The following is a 25,747-nucleotide window of genomic DNA, read 5'->3' as shown; positions in this document are numbered from 1 at the left end:
GGAACGTTATCCCGCTGGCCCGCAGGGGAGTCTGGGGAGAGTATGATTAGTGGTGCGGCCGTGACGGCGCAGGGTCCCGTAACAGGTCCTGCTCCTTGACCTCCTCCTCGTGCCACGCCGTGGAAGCGTAAACTGGTGTATTTTCCATTTTGTCCGCAGAAGATGTTGTAATTGTGCGTGGTGTAGTGTCGCCTGTGATACGTTCATGACTTAGTTCAGCGTCAGCACGGGGCGCAGGCACACCGATAGATGTCTCCGCGCTCATGACGTCTTCGTCAGCAGTAGCGGGTTCTGAGGCCCCGTGCTGGTCGACGGTTGCGTCCTCCTCGACTTATAACGTCTCCTCTTGGCCGGAAACTGTGCGACGTCTTCGCTTGTGACGTTTCGGAGAACGTTGTTTCCTTGTGCAACCCTCCGTGTCCGACGACGGAAGGGAGTCGCGTCGTTCTGGCAGAAATGCCACTGTAGGAACGATGAGCGAGTCGATCTCCATCGTGTTCCCGAGGTCAGGGTCAGCGTCTGGTTGCGCCGGCATCTTCGGAGCGGCGTCGATGGCCAGCCGAGGCGGCGGGCCGTCCGAGGCGCTCTCCGTCGGTGTCTGGTCGGGCTCGTTGGTGGCGTCGTTTGTGGTGACCGGGCGACGTTTCAAAGCGGTAGGAGAAGCCAGAGCAGCGGCATAGGTCACCGGTAGCACTGTAGGTTGCGACGTGGGTGGTTCTTCGGCAGCTGGAAGTTGCGTAATACGCCGTTGTAGGCATTCGGATCTAAGGTGGCCTTCTTTGCCGCACCCGGAACAGGTCCGAGGCTGGCCGTCGTATATAATTATTGCACGGCATCCGCCGATCTGGAAGTAGGACGGGACGTGGCTTCGGAGATCAATGGTGACCTGTCGGACCCCGTTTAGGACAGGATACCTCCGAAACTGTGTCCACTTCTCCGCAGAGTGGCCATGGACTGTGCCGTATGGGCGTAGTACCGCGACGACCTCCTCAGCAGGAAGTTCGAATGGCAATTCGAAAATGCGTATCGTTCGCATACCTAAGCCTGCGTGGTCGACGGTTACCTCCCCCACATTGCCATTAGCGTGACAGAAGCGGAGCCCCTGTTTGGTCTCACGTAGTATGCGTTCGCACGCCGCGTCGTTAATGATTTTTACATAGACCGTGCTGCTCACGATGGACAAATGTATGCCGATAATATCGGTCGCCGGGATCTTCACTTCCTCTCGCAGAAAACGCTCCACCTCGAGTGCTCTGGGTCGGGCATAATCGTTGCAGAAAGTAAATCGGAGTGTTGATTTACGGTAACGGTTTGCCATGGATCGTACAAGGTAAGCCGGCACTTAAGCAACGGCAGTCAGAATGTAAACAAGGCGAGCTCGCGCTCCGCACGAAGTCAACACGTACGCGTCCGCTCTGTTGCCCTGCCGAAGGCAGACTGGACCATTCAGCTATCAAGTACGGGCATTACTGGAGTGAACAGAACCCACACTGGATTTGAGAAGTCAACCATCAGCGACCTTCGTCAGTTAATGTTTCGTGTGGTATAACTGGCGATAAACTGATCGGTCCATATTTTATCGACGTAATTTGAATGGCAACAAATATCGAAACCTACTTGAAAATGAACTGCCCGATCTACTCGAAGACCTGAGCATCGAACTTCGACAAACATGATGGTTGCCCAGCGCATTATTAATTAGTAGCGCGGTGTACTAGATCGACTTTACCATGGTCGCTGGATCGGCAAGGCATGTCCTGTGAATTGGCCAGCCACATCGCCTGACCTTACCTCACCAGATTTTTTCTTATGGGGTTATCTAACAGATATCGTTTATCAGGAAACGCCTACCACTCGCGAAAACATGATGCAAAAAATAAGAGATGCTTGCTCTGCAATTACACCAGACATGTTATCAAGATATGTCCAGGGATTTACAGGGAGTCAATAAATGCATCGAAGTTGGAGGTCATCGCTTTAAACATTTGATTTCATAAAACGGTGATATTCAAGGGATTTACGGACAACAAGTAGGCCGAAAGTGAGAGGCGAGGGGACTCACTGGAAACAAACACCCCGAAATTCATTTACTTGCAAGTACTTGCAAATAATCAACAATAAAACGAAACCAATCGTTCAATTCAGGACCACCAAATCTTAAACGGGAATACGTTCATTTTTAGTTAGCGAGTGTATTAGTCTTTTACTTTGTTTATTCCATTAGTTAATGAGTTCACTCGTTAGTAAGTAGGATGGTCAGTTAGTTAGCTAGTCAGACGATTTGTTTGATGATTAAAAGTTGTGTGGCCTCATGACCGCGAAACAAACAAAACTTATCTGAATCTGTGGAAAAAAATAATATTTGGGTCAACATTTGTAAAACTATAATTCCTCTCTCTCAAACCCTACCCTATGGGGAGAGAGGGAGAGTTTTAATTTAGCGAATCAAAATTTACGTAGTTAATAAGTATGTTTTATTTATCCGTAACCATTTTCCACGCAAAAATGAGAAAATGGATTTTCTTGAATTACAGTTCCAACTACCAAGAATCAAAACAGATGTTTGAGACTAAATGTACGTAGTTTTTATGTAGAATCTGATTCTGCAATTAAAAATGGGGTTCCCATTTGAAATTTTAAAGTTGCCTGGCGGGCTAATTTCAGCATCAGCAGATGTCCCCCTCGAAAATAATAAACTTTGGATTCCACACATTTTTTTTGTGTGAAGCTTATTTTTCGAGTTATTCTGGTTTGTCAACTTAAAATTAATACCCTGAATACTGCCAGTACTAACGTACATAATTGTAAGATATAAATTATATGCTTAGAAAGTTTAAGAATTGAAGACTGCTATGTGAGCAATGGAAACAAGAAGGGACAAAGCAAAAAACAAATTGGTAAGGGAAAAGACAGCAGGAAAACAAGCGATAGTGACCATTACGAAAACAAGGTGGAAATAGACTGGGCATATAGCAAGATGGGAAATGGAATAAGGAGAGTCTGTGTTGGCGTCGTCGCCGTAAGGTAAGACATTGAGGACAGCCTAGTGGAATGTGGACAGACGACGTAAAGAAAGAAGCAGGACAAATTTGCATAAGAAAAGTTGAAGGTCGTAATGTATAGGTAAGTCTGGAGGAGAGTTACATCTGACAGTGGATGATAAATGACTGATGACGATTTTGGTGAAGATACTGCTGGGCAAGTGTATTCCCACATTTATAAAATGTTGACTGGAAGCTAATGTGAATAAGAATTGCTCACCATTGATCTGGATCATTCTGAGAAGAATCCAGTCGGTTTGGTATTTCGATTTGTTAATGTTCGGGAAACGAAACAGCAAGCAAAGCAGGGTGTAGAAGCCGGTGGCCTTACACCAAAAAAGGTGAAGTAATTTAATTCTGCCGGAAATGTGACCGCCAATATTTTCTAGTATCCGAAGGGGAATCTTGTTATTGGTTGCCATAACTGGTGGATTAGTTACAACAACTGCTGAATACTACCAAGGTTTCTGAACAGCTAGATGGCAAATGTAGGCATCAAAAATCTTCTATTGGGACAGCGCAGCTGCCATAAAATGTTTTGACAATGGGAAAGCTAAAGTATTTAAAGTACCAACTATTGGAGCATTCACACTATTGACGAGATTTAGTCTGTGCTGAAGTGCAACTATCTGTATATATATAGAAAATTTTGAATAGGAAACGTTTTGAGTCGAGTGAAAAGGATAGCACAAGTTCCAAGAATAGCATCTAGAAATGGAGAAACCTTGATACGTGGAATTAGCTAATAGAGGGTTACTACTGAATAAAAATATTTTTCATTTGGGCATCCTCGAAATATTCTGGATCAAAATGTGCAACCGATCTAGATATTCAAAATTTCAATGATTTCATCCAATTTGTGTATTGTCGGGTGACGTAAATCCAATGAGTAACTAGGGCGTAGCACCCTGATCTGCTTTAGTGGCTGGCATCATCTGTATAAATTTTACTCTTTGTAATTTATAATAGATCTTGAGCTACCTATAATTTTTAGTCCTGGTTACCATTGTAAGATACAATGAGTAAAAGAGATAGATGTGTTTGTCTTGACAGTGTAACACTAAGTTTACATCGCGCTTCACGCTGAGTCTTGTGCTGGAGCTGGTATTTCTGGAACAGAATCCTGAATTTGGATGTCGAGCAGTGCCGAGTTAGGAACAACAATCTTCCGAACAGTGAAAAGAAACAGAGAGCTTCAAAGAGGTGTCAGCCAGACGAACCGCAGGTGTAGCCATTTGCCTCGGCCGAGCCGTATTCCCACCCTTACGAGATTCTCACTACAACATTCGTGGCTTAACGACACCTACGTGGCCGTGGGAAACATTTACCCAGCGTTATCTGCGAGATAAACCGAGCCCGTGTTGTTTTAGCAAATGAATAGGGTGTTCGAGCGTCGGGCCGCTTAATCCGGGTAAGCCCTTTTACAGCATTATAAACTGCAGCCACCTGCTTTGCTTAAGCTCTGCGACGCTGGCTGCGCGGGGAGGAAGTCGGTGAAAGTCGAACCATCCGAAACAGTAATCAGAACTCCCACAATGCTTCTTAAAGCTTTTCGCTTATTTTGTTTTCCTGTTGTTTCGTTTCAAGGTCTTGTTCACGTCGACGTCATAGTCTACAAATTCCGTCAGCGGAAACCTAACGATTCCTAGATAAATTGTAAACTGCCTAAATAAATCGTAATGAAATGCAGATTGTGTAACGTTCACCGAAGTATATGAAACTGCTCAATCATCAGACAGCAAGAAAAATCTATTCACTCGGAAAAACAGCTCGCTGGACAAAAAATTAGTCCCAGGAGCCACATTGATACCACGTAGACGGCCGTTGTGACCGAGCGGTTCTAGGCGCTTCAGTCCAGAACCGCGCGACCGCTACGGCCGCAGGTTCGAATCCTGCCTCGGGTGTGAATGTATTTGATGTCCTTAGGTTAGTTATGTTTAAGCAGTTCCAAGTTCTAGGGGACTGATGACCTCAGATGTTAAGTTCCATAGTGCTCAGAGTCATTTGGACCATTTTTTTTATACCACGTAACACTTCCACAAGCCTTGATGATGGCATCAATTCGGCCAAGCAGAGAGTCAACAAGTTTTTCAAAGTACTTCATATAGTCAGCTGAAACAGTTCATTAGTGACTAATTTGCATCGAACTGCCGGTGAGGATGTTGACGGCTACGTTACACGCGCCATTCCAAAATGTCACAGAAGTTTCATATGCGGTTGAGAATCGATGATTTAGGTGGTACACTCGAGGTGCGATTAGCTGCGTGTTCATCAAACTAGAAACGTTTGCGTCCCTCTGAACACGGCTGTTATCATCTTGGAAGCTGGGCGTGTCCGCAGCACAATCGTCATGAAAATGTGGAAGAAAGGGCAACACCTGGTCACCGAGAACGTTGGAATAAACACCCTGGCTCATGTTCGTGGTATCCTGAACGAGTGGGCCCGAATTACGATACGAAAAGCGCTTCACATGCCCAACATCTTATCTCTATTTCCGGCCTGAAATAAACACTGTGGAAGAAAAAAAGAATACGTGCCACGAACTAATTATCCGAAAGGAACGAAGATCGTCTGTCGTCAGTCTCGCTCAGTATCTTTTTACAGCCACTGTTACTATACGGAATTACCAGGCTGCGAACGGTACATCGTTCCCTGTAGACACGTTGGACAGTGAGCGTTGGCCAAGCAACAAAAGGGCAATTTTATTCACGGGGCGGTTAAAGGCACTGTTACGGCTTAAAGTCAAGCGCCGGCACTCCAATCGAGAACGGTAAAGAAGAGATGGCTGCGAGAAGACGTCAGGCACTCGCACGCTTATCGACGCCTCTCCAGGACGACAACGCGACAGCAGTGGCCCCTACGTGAAGAGGACATAAGAGCAGCGACCGACTGGCGACGCCCCAGTGGAATAGCAACTTCAAGACCAGTCATTTCTCTTATACACTCTATGTAATACAGAACTGGAATTGTTAGTACTCAAGAAGATTCACTATTTCGTAGGTTGAAATTTGCTTGTGAGACAGCTGTGTAAATGCAAAGTTAAGTACTGTATCTTTTCATTTTGTAACAAAACTTATTAATACGATTTCTTTGGTTTCTTTAGCAAACCGAGTACGTAGGATTCTTAGACCCCACATATCTGGCGACGAGAATGGAGACATAACAAGCATGTGTTGCCACGATAGCGCAGTTCTGCCGTTTTTTCAATTTTCTGCGTCGACGCATCTTAAAGAGATGATTTCGTACACCACTTGAGTGTCATGAATTAGCCGACCAGAGTGCCCGTGCGGTTCTAGGCACTACAGTCTGGAGCCGAGCGACCGCTACGGTCGCAGGTTCGATTCCCGCCTCGGGCAGGGTGTGTGTAATGTCCTTAGGTTAGTTAGGTTTAATTAGTTCTAAGTTTTAGGCGACTGATGACCTCAGACGTTAAGTCGCATAGTGCTCAGAGCTATTTGAACCATTTTGTCATGAATTACGCCAGCCATGGAGTGTCAGATCAGCGCCTCGTGCTAGCTCTGTACCATCTACAGCCCTGCAATGCAACTCGTGCACTCCGTTAATGGGGTAACTAACATTCCGTCGTGTGAACTTAACCGATTGTAGTGGTTTTATTCAATTAAGACTGCTCTTCGCATCCAACCATTACGTTTCCAACGCCTTTTCTAACATATTACACAGCGTCAAAAGTAACGTCAGTAAATTAATGGTGCCGAATAAAATTAAATTTTCATATTTTCCTTCACGAATTCTCCGTTCCCATTTTCTTCTCACTCGTTACATGCTGGGTGGCTACAATTAAAGTAAACGTACTCACTAACGTCGAGTGTGTGATGTAATTATCATATGGCATCGAAACCTGTCAAATATTCTAACATGTTAAGGCGGAACCAACTAACGTTAGAAAAAAAATTAGTTCCAAATTTTGCCAACAGGTCCCAATCTGGGACTTGAGTCCATGAAAGACGTACCGAAACGTTTCCACTCACAAAGAATAAGGACGGACGTGGGCAGAAAAGATTAAACAAGCGAGAAAGGCATTATGTTAATTTGATTATTAACCGCCCCTAACAGAATTTGTTCAATATGAGCACCAAAGACGTCGACATAATGCTGTACAGAGCCAGATCTGCACCTGGTGGCCAAAACTGAAACTAATTTTCATCCTGCGTAAATCGATTCCGCTCTAATGCATTATCATATTTACCCAAATTTCACAACTGTCATAATTACAGCACATACTCGACCTCCGGGAGTAATTGCACTACATATTAAATGGATGTAGATATTGAAATAAAGTTTTCAAGAAGTAACCTCACGCAATGCTATGAGTCGTTATATTCATGGTTAATGTTCGTAACCTCTTATCATCCGAGATGATGTACCAATAATGTACACTATTGGCCATTAAAATTGCTACACCACGAAGATGACGTGCTACAGACGCGAAATTTAACCGAGAGGACGAAGATGCTGTGATATGCAAATGATTACCTTTTCAGAGCATTCACACAAGGTTGGCGTCGGTGGCGACACCTACAACGTGCTGACATGAGGAAAGTTTCCAACCCATTTCTCATACACAAACAGCAGTTGACCGGCGTTGCCTGTGCGAAACGTTGTTGTGATGCCTCGTTAAGGAGGACAGATGCGTTCCATCACGTTTCCGACTTTGATAAAGGTTGGATTGTAGCCTATCGCGATTGCGGTTTATCGTATCGCGACATTGCTGCTAGCGTTGGTCGAGATCCAATGACTGTTAGCAGAATATGGAACGCCGTGCTGGATCCCAACGGCCTCGTATCACTAGCAGTCGAGATGACAGACATCTTATCCGCATGGCTGTAACGGATTGTGCAGCCACGTCTAGGTCCCTGAGTCAACAGATGGGGACGTTTGCAAGACAACAACCATCTGTACGAACAGTTCGACGACGTTTGCAGCAGCATGGACTGTCGGCTCGGAGACCATGGCTGCGGTTACCTTTCACGCTGCATCACAGACAGGAGCGCCTGCGATGGTGTACTCAACGACGAACCTGGGTGCAAGAATGGCAAAACGTCATTTTTTTCGGATGAATCCAGGTTCTGTTTACAGCACCATGATGGTCGCATTCGTGTTTGGCGACATCGCGGTGAACGCATATTGGAAGCGTGTAGTAGTCATCGCCATACTGGCGTATCACCCGGCATGATGGTATGGGGTGCCTTTGGTTACACGTCTCGGTCCCCTCTTGTTCGCATCGACGGCACTTTGAACAGTGGACGTTACATTTCAGATGTGTTATGACCCGTGGCTCTACCCTTCATTCGATCCCTGCGAAACCCTACATTTCATCAGGATAATGCACGACCACATGTTGCAGGTCCTGTACGGGCCTTTCTGGATACAGAAAATGTTCGACTGCTGCCCTGGCCAGCACGTTCTCCAGATGCCTCACCAATTGAAAACGTCTGGTCAATGGCGGCCGAGCAACTGGCTCGTCACAATACGCCAGTCACTACTCTTGATGAACTGTGGTGTCGTGTTGAAGCTGCATCGGTAGCTGTACCTGCACACGCCGTCCAAGCTCTGACTCAATGCCCAAGCGTATCAAGGCCGTTATTACGGTCAGAGGTGGTTGTTCTGGGTACTAATTTCTCAGGATCTATGGACCCAAATTGCGTGAGAACGTAATCACATGTCAGTTCTAGTATAATATATTTGTCCAATGAATACCCGTTTATCATTTGGATTTCTTCTTGGTGTAGCAATTTTCGTGGCCAGTAATGTATTTAAGAGGGCGTCCTAGAAAGCTATGCTTCCAAATTTCTTATGTGGAAACTCTTAAAGCTTTTCGAGATAAAACAAATGTTATTAACATTCTACAGTCTCATTCCTCATGTCTTCATGTTTGGTGCTCTCTGCCGCTAGAGGGTTCCGGATTGTAGCGTTACATGGTGGTGTGTAATGTAGCTACGTTGGTGAGTTAAAAGAGGGTGCTGTGATCGAGTTTCGAATTCAAAAAATTCGTCCACACATGGAGCATCCTCTCCTTCAGCGTGACAATACCACATCACACACGAGCGCTGCGACATCTGCAACAGTCCGACGCCTTGGGTTCACTGTCGTCGATCAGCCTCCATACTGTCCCGTCTTAGCTAAATCCTATTGTCATCTGTTTCCACAACTTAATGAACACCTTCGAAGATTTCATTTTCATTGTGATGAAGCGGTAAAAGCAGAGGTGGGCTTGTGGCTCCGTCAAAAATGAAACAAACCGGTTTCTCAAAGGCAGAAATGTGTTCGTCGCCAGGGTGACCATGTTGAGAAATAAATAGGTAGACATGAAGAACAAAGGTGTAGAATGTTAATAACGGTTTGTTTTATTTAAAAAGCTGTAAGAGACTCCACATAACAAATTTGATGGCATTACTTTTGAGTATACCCGTGTGTTTCCATTGTAACGTTATACGATACTTTTGTTAATGGGTTGGCCCAAATGGCTCTGAGCACTATGGGACTTAACATCTATGGTCATCAGTCCCCTAGAACTTAGAACTACTTAAACCTAACTAACCTAAGGACATCACACACATCCATGCCCGAGGCAGGATTCGAACCTGCGACCGTAGCAGTCGCGCGGTTCCGGGCGGAGAGCCTAGAACCGCTAGACCACCGCGGCCGGCTTTGTTAATGGGGTTCGAAAAAGAAGGAAGACAACGGTTTAATGTTTCGTCGCCGACAAAGACATTAGTGTTGGAACAAGGATGGAAAACGATGGGAAATAAGGTCTTCCTTTTTCGAAGGAATCAAACACATAGTAAAAAAGTTTTACCGAGTAATTCAACTCAAAGGAAACGTCCTAGCTGATACTCTTCATCGCCCAGCCCAAACAGCTAGGAAGAGAAACTTAAAATATGGGGAGGGTGTCGATCTTATACTGCAGCCATCGTTTAAGAAGGGAAAATATTTCATTACGAAAGAAAAATCGCTCTTGGTAAGAAGTACTTTCGGAACTGAACACGCTTCTATTTTATTAATTAGTGTGAAAAGTTTGGAAGCGCTGCACTATGTGAACTAAATCAGAGAAAGCTGTTTAACAGTCACCACGACAAATCGACTTTGATAAAATTACATGGAACGAGAAACGGAACTTCAATTCATTTGTTTTTCACTAGGTCTAGCCCGCATCTCGTGGTCGTGCGGTAGCGTTCTCGCTTCCCACGCCCGGGTTCCCGGGTTCGATTCCCGGCGGGGTCAGGGATTTTCTCTACCTCGTGATGGCTGGGTGTTGTGTGCTGTCCTTAGGTTAGTTAGGTTTAAGTAGTTCTAAGTTCTAGGGGACTTATGACCACAGCAGTTGAGTCCCATAGTGCTCAGAGCCACTAGGTCTAATATGTGTTTATATAATTATTTTTGTTGCAATTAATACGCCAAGTAATAATTACTGATGACAAAACAGATACCATGTTTAAATCCGATTCCATGTACAGTAATGCCCGTTTCAGATGAGACATTTCAGTACCGAGTGTACGACTGGCGCTAATAACTATAGAACCACTTATCCAATTCTTCGCTTCTTTAACTCGCTATATGGAATGAAATTACTCTCTTTGGAACACTTTAATTACGCAAAGACTGGCAGCCACGTAAAGAGTCACTAACAATTTTAAAACGTGTAGATTTACATGTGAGCAATGGCCGTAACAACATACCATTCCGATAAAAGAAAAACAAGAGAAAATCTGTGGAGACCATGCAGTCTACTTCATTTTGATAGTCATGAAGCGGTAAAAGCACAGGGGGGCTTGTGGCTCCGTCAAAAATGGTGGTGTCAACAAATCGGATTCTCTATTGGAGAAATGTTTCCGTCGGCAGGGTGACCTTGTTCAGAAATAAATAGGTAGACATGAAGAATAAAGGTGTAAAATGTTAATAACGGTTTGTTTCATTTCGAAAGCTGTTAGAGTTTCTACACAAGAAATCTGAAGCCGTTAATTTTGAGCACGCCCTTGTGATTCCACTGTAATGTTATACGATACTTTTGTTAAGGAAGAAAAAAAAAGGAAGATGACAGTTTAATGTTTCGTCGCCGACAAAGACACTAGCGTCGGAACAAGGATTTGAGACGATACGAAAAAAGGTCTTTCTTTTCCGATGGAATAAAACACTTAGTAAAAAGGTTTTGCCGAGGAATTAATCACAAAGGAAAGGTCCTGGCTGATTCAATGACTCGTCATCGCCCAGCCCAAATAGGTAAGAACAGAAAACTGAAATATGGTGAGGGTGTTGATCTTATACTGCAGCCATCGTTTAAGAAGGCCTCTAAGACGAAAGGATAAAACGTTTAATGAAAATATTTCATTACGAAAGCAAAATCGCTTTCTGGTGAGAAGTAATTCAGGAACAAAACACCCTTCTATTGGATTAATTGATGTGAAAAGTTTGGAAGCGTTGCACTGTGTGAACTAAACCAGAGAAAGCTTTTTAACAATCACCACCACAAATGGGCTTTGAGAAAATTACGTGGAACATGAAACGGAGCTTTAATACATTAATTTTTTTGCAGGCCTAATATATGTTTATATAATTATTTTTGTTGAAATTAATACGCAAACTAATTATTACTGATGACAAAGCAGTTATCATGTTTAAATCCGATTCCACGTACAGGAATATCCGTTTGAGATGAGACATTTCAGTAGCGAGTGTAGGACTGGCGCTAACAACCATAGAACTACGTATCCGATTCGTCACTTTATTAACTCGCTATATGAAATTAAATTAATCCCTTTGGAACACTTTAATTACCCAAAGACTGGCAGCCACGTAAAATGCCACTAACAATTTTAAAACGTGTAGATTTACGTGTGAGCAATGGGCGTGACAACATACAATATCGATTAAAGAAAAACAAGAAAAAATCTGTGCAGACCCTACAGTCTAGGCGAGGGAATCAGCCTGCTCTAATCCGGCTTATCTGTGTTTTGAGACTGGTACCGGCATTGTCACCCCTTAATATTCATTGTGCATACGGCCGCATGTCGTCTCGTAATTACACTACTGGCCGTTAAAATTGCTACACCAAGAAGAAATACAAATGATAAACGAGTATTCATTGGACAAATATATTATACTAGGACTAACATGTGATTATATTTTCACGCAATTTGGGTGCATAGATCCTAAGAAATCAGTACCCAGAACAAACTCCTCTGGCCGTAATAACGGCCTTGATACGCCTGGGCACTGAGTCAAACAGAACATGGATGACGTGTGCAGGTACAGATTCCCATGCAGCTTAAACACGATACCACAGTTCATCAAGAGTAGTGACTGGCGTATTGTGACGAGCCAGTTGCTCGGCCACCATTGACCAGACGTTTTCAATCGGTGACAGATCTGGAGAATGTGCTGGCCAGGGCAGCAGTCGAACATCTTCTGCATCCAGAAAGGACCGTACAGGATCTGCAACATGCGGTCGTGCATTATCCTGCTGAAATGTAGGGTTTCGCAGGGACCGAATGAAGGTTAGAGCCACGGGTCGTAACACATCTGAAATGTAACGTCCACTGTTCAAAGTGCGAACAAGAGGTGACCCAGACGTGTTACCAATGGCACCCCATACCATCGCGCCGGGTGATACGCCAGTATGGCGATGACGAATACACGCTTCCAATGTGCGTTCACTGCGATGTCACCAAACACGGATGCGACCATCATGATGCTGTAAAAAGAACCTGGATTCATCCGAAAAAATGACGTTTCCCATTCGTGCACCCAGGTTCGTCGTTGAGTACACCTTCGCACGCGCTCCTGTATGTGATGTAGCGTCAAGGGTAACCGCAGCCATGGTCTCCGAGCCGATAGTCCATGCTGCTGCAAACGTCGTCGAACTGTTCGTGCAGATGGTTGTTGTCTTGCAAACGTCCCCATCTTCCCCATCTGTTGACTCAGGGATCGAGACGTGGCCGCACGATCCGTTACAGCCATGCGGAAAGGATGCCTGTCATCTCGACTGCTAGTGCCGTTGGGATCCAGCACGGCGTTCCGTATTCCATTTTCTGCTAACAGTCATTGGATCTCGACCAACGCAAGCAGCAATGTCGCTATACGATACACCGCAATCGCGATAGGCTACAATCCGACCTTCATAAAAGTCGGAAACGTGATGGTTCGGCGCCAGTCTTGTGTGAATTCTCTGAAAAGCTAACATTTTGCATATCACAGCATCTTCTTCCTGTCGGTTAAATTTCGCGTCTGTAGCACGTCATCTTCGTCGTGTAGCAATTTTAATGGCCAGTAGTGTATTTGCAATTACAGTTTCTCACTTTTCAGGTTCAAATAATTCAAATGGCTCTAAGCACTATGGGACTCAACATTTGAAGTCATCAGTCACTTGGACATAGATCTACTTAAACCTAACTAACTTAAGGACATCGGCCGGCCGGAGTGGCCGTGCGGTTCTAGGCGCTACAGTCTGGAACCGCGAGACCGCTACGGTCGCAGGTTCGAATCCTGCCTCGGGCATGGATGTGTGTGATGTCCTTAGGTTAGTCAGGTTTAATTAGTTCTAAGTTCTAGGCGACTGATAACCTTAGATAACCACAGGATACACAGTCCCTTACAACTTAGAACTACGTAAACCTAACTAACCTACGGACATCACATACATCCATGCCCGAGGCAGGATTCGAACCTGTGGCCGCAGCAGTCGCGCGGTTCCGGACTACAGCGCCTAGAACCGCAAGGCTACCAGGCCGGCAAACTGCAGTAACAGGAACGAAGTCTCTCAGAAATATCAGGTAAGTAAACTGGCTCTGTTTTCTGCAGCCGCCGCGTAGGCGAGGTGTGTGGGGCAGTTACGGTATGTGCTGTCGCTGCAGTCACACTTATTGCTGTCTGCGTATCTCGTTGGTTCAGTCTCTCAAAATTTCTTTCTTTTTCCTTTCATTCACTTACAGTACTCAGCACTCTCGCAGCCCCTATTCCACTCAGATATCCTCTTTCTACATGTCGTGTTAAACCCGAGCAAAATGCAATTATGGTTAGAATACTAGACTCATGCCCGTGGAAAGCGAAGTTCAACTGCCAAAGCCGTAAGTGCTTTCGTAGTTTCCCTAAACCACTTCAGGTTCCTTCAAGCAAATCGCTGTTGATTCCATTTTTGTCCCAGCCAGCTCTCACGTGCCTTCGTGTTTCCCTTAGATCTGACACCGGCGTATGAAGTGGACTATGCCCAACGGCAACGAAGTGCTTTACGCGCGTGCAGTATTATCAGCAGAGGTGCACGCCATCTTTGATCGGTTTGCCTTCCGCTGGAAGTCGCCGACGCTAGCTGCATCTGTTGAGCAATGCACTCTCGAAAACGAAAATAGCACTAGAAATGTTACGTACATTTTTTGGGAGGTTGTTTCTCGCTCCGAGGTTCATACAATAAATAATTCCCCACAGTTTTTAAAGCCATTAATATGCATAGACAAACGTCCTTGTTGGTGCTTCACATTTGATGTTTTGTTCTTTACGCCGGTGAAGTTTCCAATAGTTCTGGCAGATGGCAGAGCCGTAGATTTCGAGAAAATGGCGTCTACATACAGGGTGTTTCAAAAATGACCGGTATATTTGAAACGGCAATAAAAACTAAACGAGCAGCGATAGAAATACACCGTTTGTTGCAATATGCTTGGGACAACAGTACATTTTCAGGCGGACAAACTTTCGAAATTACAGTAGTTACAATTTTCAACAACAGATGGCGTTGCAAGTGATGTGAACGATATAGAAGACAACACAGTCTATGGGTGCGCCATTCTGTACGTCGTCTTTCTGCTGTAAGCGTGTGCTGTTCACAACGTGCAAGTGTGCCGTAGACAACATGGTTTATTCCTTAGAACAGAGGATTTTTCTAGTGTTGGAATTCCACCGCCTAGAACACAGTGTTGTTGCAACAAGACGAAGTTTTCAACGGAGGTTTAATGTAACCAAAGGACCGAAAAGCGATACAATAAAGGACCTGTTCGAAAAATTTCAACGGACTGGGAACGTGACGGATGAACGTGCTGGAAAGGTAGGGCGACCGCGTACGGCAACCACAGAGGGCAACGCGCAGCTAGTGCAGCAGGTGATCCAACAGCGGCCTCGGGTTTCCGTTCGCCGTGTTGCAGCTGCGGTCCAAATGACGCCAACGTCCACGTATCGTCTCATGCGCCAGAGTTTACACCTCTATCCATACAAAATCCAAACGTGGCAACCCCTCAGCGCCGCTACCATTGCTGCACGAGAGACATTCGCTAACGATATAGTGCACAGGATTGATGACGGCGATATGCATGTGGGCAGCATTTGGTTTACTGACGAAGCTTATTTTTACCTGGACGGCTTCGTCAATAAACAGAACTGGCGCATATGGGGAACCGAAAAGCCCCATGTTGCAGTCCCATCGTCCCTGCATCCTCAAAAAGTACTGGTCTGGGCCGCCATTTCTTCCAAAGGAATCATTGGCCCATTTTTCAGATCCGAAACGATTACTGCATCACGCTATCTGGACATTCTTCGTGAATTTGTGGCGGTACAAACTGCCTTAGACGACACTGCGAACACCTCGTGGTTTATGCAAGATGGTGCCCGGCCACATCGCACGACCGACGTCTTTAATTTCCTGAATGAATATTTCGATGATCGTGTGATTGCTTTGGGCTATCCGAAACATACAGGAGGCGGCGTGGATTGGCCTCCCTATTCGCCAGACATGAACCCCTGTGACTTCTTTCTGTGGGGACTCTTGAAAGACCAGGTGTACCGCCAGAATCCAGAAACAATTGAACAGCTGAAGCAGTACATCTCATCTGCATGTGAAGCCATTCCGCCAGACACGTTGTCAAAGGTTTCGGGTAATTTCATTCAGAGACTACGCCATATTATTGCTACGCATGGTGGATATGTGGAAAATATCGTACTATATAGTTTCCCAGACCGCAGCGCCATCTGTTGTTGAAAATTGTAACTACTGTAATTTTGAAAGTTTGTCTGCCTGAAAATGTACTGTTGTCCCAAGCATATTGCAACAAACGGTGTATTTCTATCGCTGCTCGTTTAGTTTTTATTGCCGTTTCAAATATACCGGTCATTTTTGAAACACCCTGTACGACCCATGTTACAAGCAGCGCGCTGTTATTGAATTCCGTGGTGAACATCCATAACCGTTTCTGTGCAGTGTATAGCGATGCTGCAGTTGATAGGAGTACAGCTGGGCGATGGGTAAACGAAGTTACTGCCTCAGGAAATGCAGAAACAGAGCTCCATGATCAGCCACGCTCGGGACGTCCTGTCACAGCCACTGCTCCAGACATGCTGAATCGTGAGGATGCCATTATTCGTGCTGACCAGCGCATGACAACTCGACAATTGGCCCTACAGTTGTCGGTCATCATTGGAAGTGCGTCTGCAATGACAGAGACTCTCGGATATTCAAGACGTGCTCTCGATTGATTCCACGAGTGCTCACAGCAGACCACAAGATTCAAAGAAAGGTTATTTCATGTGAATTGTTGGAGCATTTTGAGGCCGCCGGAGAGGCCTTTCGGTCACGGCTCGTTACAGGGGACGAAAACTTGGTGCAGCACTTTGCGCCGAAAGAAAAGGCAGTCCATGGACTGACATCATCCTCATTCACCACAAAAGAAGAAATTCAAGACAATCCCCTCTGCTGGAAACGTCATGATGACTGTCGGCTTCTGGGATTGTGATGGCGTCATTCTCGTGGATGTGATGCCAAGAGGGTCAACCATGGATTCAGGGGCATACCTGAAGACTGAATAAACTCAAGAACCGTTTCCGACGTGTTCGGTCGGACAAGAATTCAGCCGGAATCTTGCTCCAACATGATAATCTACGTCCGTACACAAGCCTGAGAGCCAGGGAACACATCGCTAAATTGGATAGGACATCATTGTCTCATCCACCCTACAGTCCAGACCTGGCACCCTCGGACTTCCATCTGTTTGGGCCGCTGAAAGATTCTCTACGGGGAACACACTTCAAAGATGACGAGAGTGTCAGTCACGCAGTGAAAACATGGCTACTTGTACAGGACAAGAGCTTTTACCAGCAGGGAACACATGCCCTTCCATAACGTTGGCGTATGACCATAGAACGTGATGGAGACGTAGAAAAATAGAACATGGACCAGACATGTTGATGTATATTGTCACCAAGTTCTGACTCTTAACAATAAATATGTTCTGAGAAAATAATGTGGGGCATTACTTATTGGATGGCCCTCGTAGACGTAAATCTGTGGTATTTTTCACTACATCCTCCTTGTTAGTAGCTTCTCTGTGAGATCCTGATCGAGTTTCATTCTGATCTCCCATTTTTTTATGCTGGCTTCTACAGATTAAGTGTTAGTTCTCTTTCTATCTACCAGCCGTCACAATCACTCTCTCTCTCTCTCTCTCTCTCTTTCGTCAACGTTAGATTTTCTATCTGCGTCTGATTTCAGTCACTCGCACTTACGTGTTGGGGAACATACACGCACCTACAACCGTGTATCTTCTTGCGTGTGGGGCGCCGCAAGGGACACAGCTGCAAACGCATCATCATCGTTCTTTGGACCCCCTCCGTTTTCAAGTGTTACGAGATCCTTTTCGCAATCTGTTCTTATAATCCGACTCGACAGAAGATTGCGAAATCTTTGGAAGGCGCTCGTGAATCAGCAAACATTATCTTTCCCCGCAGACGGAAGGTGATTATTCTTGTAGATACGTCAGGAATGTGTCTGGTGTTGGTGTTGTACGCCTCCTGTTGTACGCAGAACTCGTTTAGAGCTCCTAATACCGATTTCCATAAAAGAACCTCGAAGGCGGCAGAGCAAGTGGAAGACCAGAATGCAGCTGGCGAACCGGCGTTGGGACATAAAATGACTGTGCCCGCATTCAAATTTGTGAATACGGGAGGTATTAATCAGAATGGTCGGAAGTGCGTTTCCAAGCTCTTTGCTCCGAACAGTAAATTCTGTGCTTTAACATTTGCACCAATTGCTTGACGCCAGTGATAATAGGAAGAGATTCTTTATTCCTTAAAAGAGAAGCAGGATACTGCAGCTTATTGGCAGGCTGGATGTTGTACCTCGGTACACTTCTCGGGTTTTCGCCTCTAGCCAACCCTGTAATGGAAGTTTAACGTATTTTTTATTCCATTTTTAAATTATAGACTTCACCTCTTGTGTGCTGCAGTCATTTTCTTACATTACAAAAATTACTCCAGAAAATTAAAGTTTTTCCGATTATGAAAACATGTTCCAAAATACAATGTGGTTATGTACCTAGGAACAAATATTCCATTGAAATTTAAAAGCGTTGCACTGAAGAAAATATTGCCAATACCGTATTTAATAGCTTGCGTCGTAAGTTATTGCTTTAGTACACACCAATAAACAGAAAGTGAAATCAGATTAAGTAGAGGTTTTATTAGAAACCAGATATGAGACATACGTTTGAAATAGAAAGTACTGGAAACTAACACAAATTTCCATTTTCAAGACAAGTTATATTGTTAACCCATTAAAGAAACTCAGTTCGGTTGCAGGCGTCACATGTCACATGGTAGAAGACCTTCTGTTTGAGGGTAGAAAATGGTGCATGAACGACGAAGTATGATTTAACCAACCACATTTTATACAAAGAGTTGCAAAAGTATGTAGCATTTATAGTATTTAAGCAATGTATAGCATTTTACTTACCATTACAGTTAAGCTGAATTTCAGGAATAAATTTCAGTATTTGAAGCTATAGTTCGTCATCGGATTAAATATACATAAGGTGAAGGCGGGCCTGTGTTAATATGACAACGATAGCCTGTCACTCCTAGTTTTCTTGATTGTGAAACCTGCCAGGAATAATGAGATGTGCGAGTGAGGATACATGAATTAATAATCTATGAGAAGAAATAGATAGGTGTGTGACGTACGGAAGTTAGGGTCGGTCCAGGAAGAGTGCTATGTTAGGCTAAGTTGTAAGGCGACCACCCTCGATAAGCGGGAAATCCGGGGTGCGGTTCGTGGTCAGGCAGAAATTTTCATGTGTTACTTTACGTAATAAATCTATACCTATTACAATTAAACTGATTTTCAGGGATAATTTTCAATAAAATTTGTAACTAGGCTGTTTAGGTTTTTATGTTGGTAACACCACGTAGCGCTCTTTATGAAAATCACTGACTGTGCTCTGTGCAGTCTGTGGCTGATTTGCATCGTTGGAATATTCGCTGTTGTAGTGTTGGACAGCTGGATGTGTACAGCTCGTAGCGTTGCGCACTTGGAGGTGAGCCGCCAGCAGTGGTGAATGTGGGGAGAGAGATGGCGGAGTTTTGAGAGCGGACGATCTGGACGTGTGTCCGTCAGAAAGAGTGAATTTGTAATACTGTATGTCATGAACTGATTTATATATATATATATATATATATATATATATATATATATATATATATATATAATGACTTTTGAACACTATTAAGGTAAATACATTGTTTGCTCTCTATGAAAGTCTTTTATTTGCTAACTATGCCTATCAGTAGTTAGTGCCTTCAGTAGTTAGAATCTTTTATTTAGTTGGCAGTATTGGCGCTCTCTGTATTGCAGTAGTTCGAGTAACCAAGATTTTTGTGAGGTAAGTGAGTCATGAAAGGTATAGGTTATTGTTAGTCAGGGACATTCTTTTGTAGGAATTATTGAAAGTCAGATTGCGTTGAGCTAAAAATATTGTGTGTCACTTTAGCGATGATCAGAATAAGTAAAGAGAGAAATGTCTGAGTATGTTCAGTTTTGTTCAGCTGTTTGAAAAACAAATAACGTAAGAGGTTTTCCAGCACAGTCATTTTATAATATTTCTAAGCAGACGTTCCAAATTCCCTACTTGAACAATTAAGAATATATTACGAATGGCTTTGATACATTATATACCTCGCAAAGATGTAGAACACGAAATACAAATGCTATGCGAAACATAATCGCATGTCTAACAACAGCAAAAACTGAGGGAAATGGCGGAAACTGCCTATGGCGGCCTGTAGTCCACATTCCTTCGTGCGATTCTAAAATCAGACAGACGTACCGAACGAAAGCCATCGTGTATTCCCAGGTACACTATCCTCTAGATACAACACTCTCTACACGATCCTCTAGGTACCACACCCTCCGCTACACATTTACAGATATCGTTCTGACTGAGTGGTACAGGATGGACTGTTCAAAAAATTTTACGCCTTATCGGCCGATTGGTCATTTAATGTGAATTAATGTCGTAGATATAATGCATTCTATAAACGTACTGCTATCTGCTTGTAAATAATCTTTAGTTTGCTTCGTAGGACATGTCATACGTCTGACCTATTGCAGTGAGAAAATACTACACAGAGAGGGAGCGAATGCGAACTTCATTGATACACGTGGCTTGACAGATCAGCTATTACGGACAAATTCTATGCATATTGTTTCCTGTCTTCATTACATATACACTACGAAGGCGAATATTAACTTTTAATCGAATACTATCTTTATATAGTAATTTCTTAAAATAGTGTCCGTAGTGCTTTTAATAACGTGCGTATTACTGGATTACACGTGCGCGCAAGTCCATACGACGCTGAAATGTGGGAGGAAGTATTTACTACAGTTCCCCGAGAGAGAGGATCTGTTATTTAATGTATAATCCTTTTATTTATAAGACCCAACAATTAATGTCATGGATCACGAAATAGAATACCTGAAAACTCCAGCATTGTCCGGGTATTCATTTTGCCGATTTTCTAAAAGAAACGGAAGAAATTAACTGTGTGTGTAGTGCAACACCAAAAAAATTTCATTTCCATGTATTCGTGACAACACTTTTATAGTTGTTCAAAGAAACATACACAATGCGCAGTTGTATAAATACGCCGAGTGCAGCTGCTTTGTGTGTCTACAACGTGACTTTGTAAACTCTTCTACGGTGAAGCCTCTTCATAGCTCTATAGACGGCTATTGTTTTTACCTACAGGCGTTTGCGCTTCGCAGTTAAAATCTCTCGAAAGCGCTGCCAGATGACATGGATTTACGGAAGTTGACGCGACTGTACGAGTGTCTTAGTATTAAAGAATGAATGTTTTAAAACTTCACGCATGATGCGGCATTTTGTCACGCATCTCATTGTTTATGACGCCGTATATCTTGAATTATGTTTTGTACAATGATTTATTTTACTAGGTACAATCAGCGGCATATGTGGATATTGTTAGCAAAATGTGTTGCAAACGGAATTAGTAGCAAAGAAGTAATAAATTTAAAAGTAATACATGGTGCGGCAGTTTTTCATGTATCTCCCTGTTTATGACCTCTTATCTCCCGATCTATTATAGATCAATGGTTCTTACACCCATAGCGACTGTTGTCTCACAGTAAAGAATATGTGTACGAAGTTTGGTTGGAAAAGGTCCAGCGGTTTAGGAGGAGATGTGGATCATAGATACATATAGTTTTATGAAATGCATGGACTGCAACACGTTGCGAACCAAGAAAGGTCAGGTTACGCTTTAGCGCCCCGTCGACAACGAGATCATTAGAGATGGACCACAATCTCGAACCGTTTCGTTAAGTATGGGAGAAGAAATCGACCGCGCTGTTTCAAAGGAACCATCCTGGCATTCAACTGGAGCACTTTAGGGAAACCACGGCATATCTCTTGGCGGCCAGACGGGGATTTGAACGGTCGAATGCGAGTCCGTTGTGTTGGCCACTATATCAACTCGGTTGTTGCCACGTAACTGATGCAAAACACACTGGTAAACCAAAACATTACGCCCACTGTGTGCAGCGGCGTTTGATGCCGCCTGCTAGTATTGTGAGCACGTGACGTGGTAACAAAAGCATGTAAGCGGAGCAGACACGGGTGAGGGATCACCCTAGCGAAGATATGGATGTGCTCCAAATGGGGAAATCCATGGAGATAAGCGGCTTAGACAAACGACGGATTATTAATACGCAGAGCCTGTGAACGAGTATCTGCAAAATAGCGAAGCTGGTCGAATGTTCACGTGTTGCTTTCGTGAACATCTACGAAAAGAAGTAGGATACTGAAATTATCACTAGACGCTAGAAGGTTGGACGTCCACGTCATGCACAGTAAAGTACGATAGATGGTAATCTGTGGCATCTCTGCCGAAATAACGCAATCTTAGCACACACACCAATGTTTCGGAGCCCAGCCTTCGTCGTAGATTGTCGTTGAACACTGTGATATTATTGGATTTCAGACATTTTGCATATGAGAAAATGACAGCCATCGAGCTGTAGTTTGTAATAATACTAAGCATGACAACGCGAGAGTAAAGAAACGAAATCTGTTTATAACGTGCGCCTATACCAAGACGCGCGGCCAGCGTTTAAAAACACTATGACTCGCTGGGCGCAGATATTTAAAATCATTGCCGCAGCGCTTGATAGCAAGAAGCTGCGAAACGGAAGAAAGAACAATTTATCATTTGTTAGGAAAATTCTAGAGACTTTTATAGTTAGTTGTACTTCTGGTCGCCGATATGTTAACATGTACTTCATTACCTTTGATGTTTGGTCGCCGACTTGTTAAGACGTGTTGTGTAGCACCGCTACAAGTTGTATTTCATTTAGTGTGAAAAACCACGTTATCACCAAGAAAAAAAAACGCTTTTGTAAACCTTGTGACGATAAAAAATACTTACGCGCACGCCATGACATTTAATTTTTACAAAATATCACACGTACAAAAGCAGCGATTGTTGGACTGCTCCGTGTATGAGAAAAAACATAAAAATGTAAGTTTTGTATTCATTGTAAATTTGTTAATGTTTATAGTTTAACGCCTTTGTTGTTTAAGAATATATTGATGCTTCACTGTACAGAAAATCTATGCTTATTCTTTTCTTTAAATTAACCACAAATAATGTTTATGTTTAAATGAACTTTGTTACAGGTTCGCTCTTTATCGCGGTGTCTCGATTGTATTTGGGAGACCATTAATGTGTTCAGTTTCCGATCTGACAACTTTTTTTACAAAATTTCACTGTTTTGCATTCATTTCCAATTTTTGTTTGTTTTTCAAATAGGTCCCTTAAATAATTTCACTGAAGAGTCTGATTGCGTGAAAGCACTCCGGGTTAAGAGGTCATTTGAGAAACTATTTTCGCGCAATCAATCTGTACGTGTCCTGAATACAATCGAGAACCGACGCATCGGCGATCATTCATTAATTTTTCTCTCTTTCCAAGTCGTATCAAAAAACGGCCAAGGAGAACTGCCGTGAGTACGCAATCTAGTGTTAAAGGTTGCATTCTTTATCTTGTCGGCAAACGTTGCCATAAATTATCATCATCAATGTTATATTTGGTTAAATGTGAAAAGCAAAACCTTTTAACGCTAGATGTGGCGCCCGAACAGGGACTTGACTAAAAAACTAATTTGTTCTTTTTATTTTCATGGTACCATCTGGAGAAAATTGGAAGGCAAAACCAGTGACAAAAAAAAAGGACGCAGATGCAGAAAATCGCAGTAAGAATCCACAACAGCAATAAATAGCAGCGCGCAAGACAACTAATGTGAGTACGATTTTTCATTACGTTTGAAGCTTTACGTACCGAGCATTCAGTCGGCTCGTGACATTCACTCTCTACGCTTTTCTCCTTTTCCTCAAGCAATTTAATTTCCAAATTTCTGTTTCCTTTTGCTATTAGATCCGCCTCTATCACATCATTTCGCTTACAATAGTTAGAAATAGTTAGCAAGAATTTCCATTGTTGTGCATTTTAGTGAATCACAATGACCGCTATCTGTGCCAGTTTCAGTGCTCTGTAAGTGTTTTTCATTTATTTTATCACTCCCGTTGCCATATTGGCATTTTCGTGTGTCAGAGTGTCAATTGTTTATCACGCGCAAGCAATATCTGAGAAATCAGGACGCGAAATCCTTGGCGCACCTGACAAGTGAAAAACATAATAAAAAAAAAATTATCTTTTCTAGCTCGTGCAGTGTAACTAAATTTACGATGGCTGATGAGCAACCAAGGCAACTTAGACCGCGCACGGGTGTAAACAAACCTGAATCTCGTAGTGAGGGAACAACAGACGACGAAACGACACGTGAGCTGTCGGCGCCACAGACCGCGTCGCAGTCACGTGAATGCTCGCTGTCAGATATACTAAAATTGTTTGCTGATATGAAAACCAGTTTTGAAGCAAACATGGCACAGCTTACAAACAAGAGTGATAACATTGAAGCTCACATGGGTAATCTTGACCCTCGAATGGGACAGCTAACAGACCAAAGTGACAATATTGAAACGCAAATCAGTCAGTTAGCAAATCAAAGTGACAGCAGGTTCAACAGTTTAGAATCAAGGATAGAGGACAGTCAAGTGCGAATGAACAACATAAATTCTGTTATTACCGACATCCAAGCACATATAAAAAATTCGAATGACACCATGGAGGAAAAAATTAAAGCCATTACCACTGCTTACGCAAGCGAGCTAAACGCAAGCGTACACGCAAAAATTGATAGTGTTCTTTCGATGGTGGAATCCGCCGAGACCAATATTGGTAGCAAGTTCACAGATATGCAGGCCCAAATAGATGTGTGTAAATCAACTGCGAGTGACTCTTTGAAACATTACAGTGATGTTTCAAAGAGAGTAAGCCAATTGACAGAAGGTGTCAACCACGTTGGCAAGCGAGTTGAAGACCTTGCTCAGCAAATATCCGATGTCAATATTGACAAAAAGATCGCAGATGTCAACACCAGTATAAGCAATACACTTAATAGGGAATTTGAAGAGTGGATGCAATCCAAAGAACAGTACATCGTCAGCAAGGTACACGCTGAACTAAAGGGTACGGTTAAATCTACTACAGCAGAAATCTTAACCGCTCCCGGTACTTCTGGTGACACTTTAACCAGTGAATTAGGTGAAATCAGACGAGCATTTAGCCACGATCTTCCGGGATGGAAACGTCAGCTAAGCAATGATATAGATCAACTGAAAAAACAAGTTACGGAATTGCAAGGTGACAATCAAAGTGAGTATTCGCTACCGCCAGATCACGATAATCGTCAATATCCCGAGTGTCAGGTACAATTCTCACCAACAGTAAACAATACGCGTGACGAAACTCCCACGTCACGTAGTCATGCCGATCAACTAACACTCGTTGAACTAATGCGAGACGATAGTGTGCTAAAACACAGAGTTATTCAGCCTTTTACACAAGAAAAACGAAATATACATCCCATGGTATTTCTAAAATCATTCACAAGTGCTTTTCCAGAATCATGGAACGACAGGCAGCGGATACAGTTCATCTTAGGCTATGTACACGGTGAAGGATCAATTTGGGGTACAGAAATAATAGACAAATGTCACACCTATGCAGATTTTGAAAAGCATTTTTTGAATAAATTCTGGAGTTCAGGCATACAACAAAGACTCCAAAAGGAGGTTTACAACGCCGAACCTCTCAACACCAAAGGAGGAGGTTTGAGACGTTATTTTGAAAAATATCTACGTAAAATTCAGTATTGGGACACGCCCATCAACCAAAGATGTAATCATGATCTTAAAGTCAAAACTTCCTGTGTCAATAAGAGAAAAACTAGTTAATGTGAGTGAAGAAGACCTAGAAGCCTTTCTTTCTGTTCTTGACAATTTGGATATGATCTATGAGAA

This window comes from Schistocerca serialis, chromosome 5, assembly GCF_023864345.2.
Source record: "Schistocerca serialis cubense isolate TAMUIC-IGC-003099 chromosome 5, iqSchSeri2.2, whole genome shotgun sequence".
Classification (NCBI taxonomy): domain Eukaryota; kingdom Metazoa; phylum Arthropoda; class Insecta; order Orthoptera; family Acrididae; genus Schistocerca; species Schistocerca serialis.
The sequence above is the reverse complement of the archived record's forward strand: the minus strand, read 5'-3'. Positions refer to the sequence as shown.